Source organism: Rhincodon typus, unplaced genomic scaffold, assembly GCF_021869965.1.
Source record: "Rhincodon typus isolate 14 unplaced genomic scaffold, sRhiTyp1.1 hic_rhity00012432, whole genome shotgun sequence".
NCBI classification, from domain to species: domain Eukaryota; kingdom Metazoa; phylum Chordata; class Chondrichthyes; order Orectolobiformes; family Rhincodontidae; genus Rhincodon; species Rhincodon typus.
In genome coordinates this window covers 1-6,666 of record NW_025978070.1, presented here as the reverse complement: position 1 = coordinate 6,666, position 6,666 = coordinate 1, and the positions used below count along the sequence as shown (strand labels likewise).

The window sequence follows — 6,666 nt, the reverse complement described above, 5'->3', positions numbered from 1 at the left end:
CATCACCAGCAACAGTTCTTTCACCCAGTTCTGTTTCTGGGATCTTGTTGTGTGTAAACTGGTTACCAAGTAACTGACAATCACTGCATTTCAAAGCAATTCATTGTTTATGATACACTTAGAGATGTTTCTGAGTTGGATAAGATGCATCACGTGAAAGACATTTTTCTCCAGAAGTGATCAGAATTTATCTGTTGACATTGATATCCCGACATGACACATAAGCTTTTACTTTTCTGTCATAGATGCCAAACAGGTTGAGGAAGAAGTGCCTGAAAAAGTTGAGAGTGAAGGAGGTGTCGTGTCTGAGGGTAGGTTGTCAGTTTAGACAGTGACCAGTGCATAGTGACCTGTTATAGCAGCTCACACACTGACCTCCCTCTGGCTCGTTTTACTCTCTGTCCTCGAATCCTGATTAAAAATGGTGTTGTCACCTCCCCTGCCACTGTATGTACACACACCTCGGAAGGCAGGAGGGGCTGTATTAGTCATGTGGTTGTGTGAGCTGGGTTAGTCACCCTGAGGCCTGGACCACTGACCCATTAGCAAGTTCCCAGCACAGCTAGGGGAGGATTGCATTTCAATGAATGATATAAATCTGGAATAAAAAGTTTCTGTTGATAACGGAAGCCATGAAAGTACCAGATTGCATTAAAAATTCACCTGGTTCAGGAATGTTCTTTAAGGAAGGAGATCTGCTCTATTTAGCTGGTCCGAGCTCCAGCTGATTCTGTAGACCAGGCCCTGTCAGTGCACAGGGTGTAGGCTGCAGTGTTGACCCTCCCTGGGTGGGGGCGTCGTAATGTAACTGGACGATTTTGAAAATGAGAGCTCCTGCCCCAGAGTCCATTTCTCTTAATGAGCCCTGACCTGTGAACCTATCAGCAGCAAACATGAGAGTGAATCTGTCCATTGCTGTAGGAGCAGTGTGCAGCTCATGGGGAGAGATGGAACATGCCCAAGGTCTGGAGCTGTGGGAATTGGGACTATTCAGGAAGAGAGGGGCTGGTCAGGGAGGGAATTGACAGGAAGCTGACCTGGTGTTGTGGGTGGGAGAGTCCAGCAGATTGGCCCATGGGGGTGGGTGGAGTTAGGGAGTGAGCATTGGGCTGGTCAGCAGCCGGGGGTGGGGGGACGGGGGGGTCATTCCCTGTTGTGGGGGAGGGCTCTCAGTGGTTGCACAACCTGGGACCCCTGGGATACTGATCCCAAACCAGGTCTGTGGGGATGGGGAGATTAGGAGAGGGGTGGGTGGTGGGGTGGAAGGGGGGCTGGGGGGGGGGGGATGGTGTAGGCACCGGGGTAGTGAATGGTGAGAGTGTGGATTTGGGTGAGGAACTGTCTCAGGGTCTGGTGGATTGATTGGAAATTGGTTGGGAGCTGGGTGGGTGGTGAATAGGCTCAGCATGATGGCGCAGTGGTTAGCACTGCTCCCTCACAGTGCCACAGAGCCGGGTTTGATTCCACCTTTGGGTAACTGTCTGTGGAGAGTTTGCACATTCTCCCTGTGTCTGCATGGGTTTCCTCCGGATGATCTGGATTCTTCCCACAGTCCAAACATGTGCAACTTAGATAGATTGCCCATAGTGTCCATGCATGTGCAAGCTAGGTGGAGTAAATGCAGGATTAAAGGAACAGGGTCAGGGGTGGATCTGGGTAGGATGCTCTTCAGAGGGTCAGTCTTAACTCAATGGACTGAATGGCCTGCTTCCATGCTGTAGAGATTCTATGATCTATGAGTGGATGACTCGGGAACTGGGTGAGGGTTTCAGTGACTACTGTGCTGTGTAGATGGTGAATGAGTGAGTTTCTGACTGCAACTCAGGAATGTGGATGAATGAGTGAGTGAGTAACTGGGGTTCTGAGGGACATACATTTAGTCCTTTCCTTCAGCAGCCCCACCCCTCTTGCAGTGTCAGAGCTGAGATTTCACCATTCATCATCACCAGCAATGGTTCTTTCAGCCAGTTACTAGGATCTTTCTGTGTGTAGACTGGTTACCAAGGTATTAGTGACAATCACTGTGTTTCAAAGCAATTCATTGTCTATGTTACTGTTGGATAAGACACATCATGTGAAAGACATTTTTCTCCAGCAATTTCGAGTTTATCTGTTGACTATATGACACATGACCTTTTACTTTTCTACAATAGCTGACAAACAGGTTGAGGAAGAAGTGCCTGAAAAAGTTGAGAGTGAAGCAGATGTCGTGTCTGAGGGTAAGTTGTCAGTTTAGACAGTGACCAGTGCATAGTGACCTGTTATAGCAGCTCACACACTGACCTCCCTCTGGCTCATTTTACTCTCTGTCCTCAAATCCTGTTTTAAAATGCTCCAGTTGCTTTGCCCCCAGGTGTATGTACACTGATGTTTGAAGGCATTGAGCTACAGCAGTTTCATGGTTTTGTTGCTGGGACTCGTCATTGTGATGTCTAGAATTATCATCATCAGCTGTTGCTTGATTTGAAATCGAAACCCATGAGTTTGTGCTGTGGGTCTTCATTGGAGTGAACAATATGATTCTCGACCCACAGATTTCAGACACATGTAGCAGGATGTGCCGTGAATGGTGGGATCTGGAGTGCAGGTTTTGCTTCCTTCACTTTGTTACTGCACTGTGTATTCTTAAAGCAGTTGGACTGAAAGTCTGATGTGTGTCAACGAGCAAGTTGTCGCTGTTTTGAATGACTGCTAGCAAGTTATTCCCAGTCATTAACTGCAATACTGCTGTGCTTCAAGGAAAGCTTTTAAGGATTTTTGAAGCATTTCCTTCATTCTCCCCTGAAACACTCACCTCTTGAGAGTTGAGAGAACAGGATCTGGCTGGAGAGGTTATCCAGCCGCTGGACACTGAGTCCTGTCCAACGTAATTGGTTTTGCAGGAGTCTTGCCTGACTCCTTGTGGAGCTGGCTTCAAGAAGGACAGTAGAATCTATTTGACTGTCCTCCTGTTAAACCCAGGGGAGACCATGAGGCGTTGCTGCTGAAATTTCTCTAACACTCTTACACAGTCCAGGCCTCACCGCAGTACAGGAGTGTGGTGACACCAACTGCTCTGTACACCTCAGACCTTTTTTTGACTTTTGGAGATCTTTGTTATCGAACATTCACTGCCATTGTTCATCAAAGGCTGAGCTGGTACAGTTGATCCAATCATCCTTGTTATTAATGACCTCTCGAGAGAAGTAGCTGCCGATGAATGGGAAATGGTCAACACATCCCAGAGCCTCTCCTTCAGCGTATACAAGAGATGGGAATTTGACCAACTCTGGGCTGATATGAGTTTAGTTTTGGCAACATACAAGGACAGACCAAGTCTCATGTCTGCAGAGTTGAAGAGCTTGAGAGTGACTTGCAAATCTGGCACAGAGTGGGCAATGACACTGCCATTATCCGCAACATGGAGATCATGTATATCTACACTGATCTGTTTTGTTTTGGCACAGATACAGCTTAAGGAATCTCTTTTGAACAGTCTCCAATGCCACAATATCCTTTCTTAAATATCAAGGACCAAAATAGTACACTGTACTCCAGGTATGATCTCACCAACATCTTGTACAGCTATAACAAGACTTTCCTGTTTGTGAACACCAAGCCTGTAGGCAAAATTCCATTTGAATTCTTAATTACTTGCTGCATCTGCATGCTAACATTTTGTTTTTGATGCACAAGAACACCCAGATTTCCTCCCAAATCCATAAAACAAATTAATGAAGTCTTGTTCTGAGCGAAAGCCCACCAACATTGAAGACCTCAGCTGGAATACTGGGGGCCAAGAATTTGTTGTTTTTCATCTTTTTGATTGCTTATTGCAACTCTCCCAGCAATGGTGGTCCATCCCATGCATTCTATCACAGGATGCTGGGGGATAGCCTGGAAAGTATCAAACACAACTCTGGTCTTGCCAGAGAAGGCCATGTTCTGTGAGTAAATTTTAAAAAGTTGATAATGTTGTTTAAAAAATTAGTGAATGGGATCCAGCATTTTATAATTAACTTTCAACTCATAGAATAAACCTGAGCTGGAATATGAGAAACAAAGCTTCAGGAAGAAAAGAGAGCACAAAGGAGATTTATCAGAATGATGCTTCTGATGATGGACTTTGCTGAAGTGAAAAAAAAAGATGGGATTGTTTTTGTTAGATCTGACAGCGTTAAAGCAGGTTTAATAGAGGTGTTCAAAATTAAGGCAATCCTTACCTGGATGGCTGAGAGCATAGAGGAGGAAATGTTCTCAAAGCTGCTCCTGTTCTCCAACTTAACAGTGTGTACTCTTGGGGTTTCCATTCAACTCTGTCTTTTTTTAGATCTGGCTGTGTGCGAACTGCTTACCAAGTAACCAACAACAATCCACTGCATTTCAAACTAATCCATTCAGTACAGAACCCTTAAAACTGTTTCTGAAACATAAATAATTATATGGAGATTTTTTTTACCCGAAATGATTAGAACTGATCTGTTAACTATATTTTACATAAACTTGTACATGATCTCACATTTTCCTATAATAGATGCTAACCAGGCTGAGGAACAACTGCCTGAAAAGGTTGAGAGTGAAGGAGACTTCGTATCTGAGGGTAGGTAGCCAGTGTATACCAGCTGATATATTGACCTCCCTCTTACTAATTTTGCTCTTTGTCCTTTGATTCCTGATGAAAGATGCTTCTCTCACTTTTCCCACAAGTTGTTTGTACACAGATCTCTGAAGGTGGCAGTGGGTATTGTAGTCTCCGATTGTGTTACTGAGGCCTAGACTAATAATCCCAATACAACATCTGGAGACTTTAAATTCTGTTAACGAAATTAATCTGAAATAAAATGCTGGTCTCAGTAATGGAGACCAGGAAAGTATTAGATTGTCTTAAAAACCCATCTGACTCAGTAATGCACTTTAGCTAAGGAAATCAGCCAGTCTAGAGAATGGGAAGTGACCTTATTGAAACATACAAGATTAAGTGTCTTGACTGGCTAAATGCAGAGAGGTCCTTTATCCCCTTGTGGGAGAGTCTAGGACCAGAGAACAAAATCTCAAAGTAAGGAGTCACCAATTTAACTCAAAGGTAAGGAGAAATGTCTTCTCTCAAGGGTAGTGAATCTATAGAATTCTTTACTGTAGAAAGCTGTAGAGACTGTGTTGTTAAGAACATTCAAGACTCATACAGTCAGATTAATCAGTAAAGGGAAATCAAGGGTCATGGGGAAAAGGCAGGAAAGTGAGGCTGAGGATTATTAATCAGCCATGATCTCATTGAAGAGCAGAGCAAACTTGATGGGCTGAATACCTCTTTCTGCTTCTTTGTCTTCTGGTCTTACATGTGACTCCAGGTCAACATTAATGTGGTTTACTAGAATGTTGCAAGGGATGTTTTAAATGAAGGGAATCTGGGATAGCACTCCTTAGAGCTGAGAATTAGAGAAAGCAGTGACAAAGATATTCAAAATTAAGAGAGTTTTTTTTTAACGGGAAGGCACGGAGAAACCGTTTCCAGTCTCTGGAGGGTCAGTAACCAGAGAGTTACTGGAAGATTTAATTGACACAAAACGAAGGAAAATTTTTCAATGCAATAAGCTGTTGTTTTTGGTGGATTAGCAGCAGTAAAATGCTAAAGTAAGTTTGAGTGGGATGCTGTACGGAGTTTTGGTGGATTAGCAACAGTAAAATGCTAAGGTAGGTTTGAGTGGGATGCTGTGCGGAGTTTTGGTTCAGACTGGATGGGCTGAGTGGCCTTTATTCGCACTATAGGGATTCTATGATTCTATCTGGGACACCCTGCCTGATACGGTAGTGAATAATAGCTTTCAAAAGGGAGTTGGATAAATACTTGAAGAGGAGGAACTTATAGCACAATGGGGAAGAGTAGAGGCAGTTGGATTATTTGTATAGTTCTTTCCATCAAAGTTTGATTCACTGTAAACCTGTCTGAGAGAGACACCCTGAGAGTGCAACACTGTCCACATTACAATCTGCACCTTCAACCCAAGTTCTCATGAAGGAACGGGGACTTAGTGTATACACGAGGAGTTAATAAGGTACAATGTTTGATTTGTGCATTCACAGTGGAAGCTCCATAAATTAAACCAACAGTCACAGTTTTATTTGCATGTAGTTATACAAAGTCTTTATCCATTGATTGGACAGAAAGCCCTACTCTCATGGTTAAGAACACAGACGGGGATATTACCCCAAAGCTCCACCAACTTCACTCTGGTGAGCTCTGCTGAGGGTATTAATGGGGTTCCCATTGATCTCCTGCTACAGTTACAGCCACAGAGTGGGAGACGCCGTGAGGAAATGCAGCCCCAGATCCTGGCTGGCTCTCCAACACAGAGCTGACCTCTCCACTGCCCTGCCATTGAGCTCACGCCCCATCAGCTGATTCTGGGTCATGTTAGAGATCCCAGGCCACCACTCAGCGAAGAGCGGAGAGTTTATCGCAGTGTCAGAGCCGGGATTTCACTGTTCATCATCACCAGCAACACTTCTTTCACCTGGTTCTGTTTCTGGGATCTTGCTGTGTGTACCCTGGTTACCAATGACAATCACCACATTTCAAAGTAATTCATTGTATATGAAACCCTTAGAGATGTTTCTGAGTTGGATAAAACATTACATAAAGGACAGTGAGATAACAAGGTGTAGAGCTGGATGAACACAGCAGGCCAA

General features: G+C 44.1%; 1 long non-coding RNA gene across 1 annotated transcript; it reads left to right on the top strand.

Moving 5' to 3' along the window:
- The first annotated feature begins 190 nt into the window (after positions 1-190).
- Positions 191-4,581, top strand: LOC125482559. Its single transcript, XR_007261675.1, has 3 exons — positions 191-311; positions 2,154-2,219; positions 4,514-4,581. It is a non-coding gene; the product is annotated as an uncharacterized LOC125482559 (long non-coding RNA).
- Positions 4,582-6,666: the final 2,085 nt, after the last annotated feature.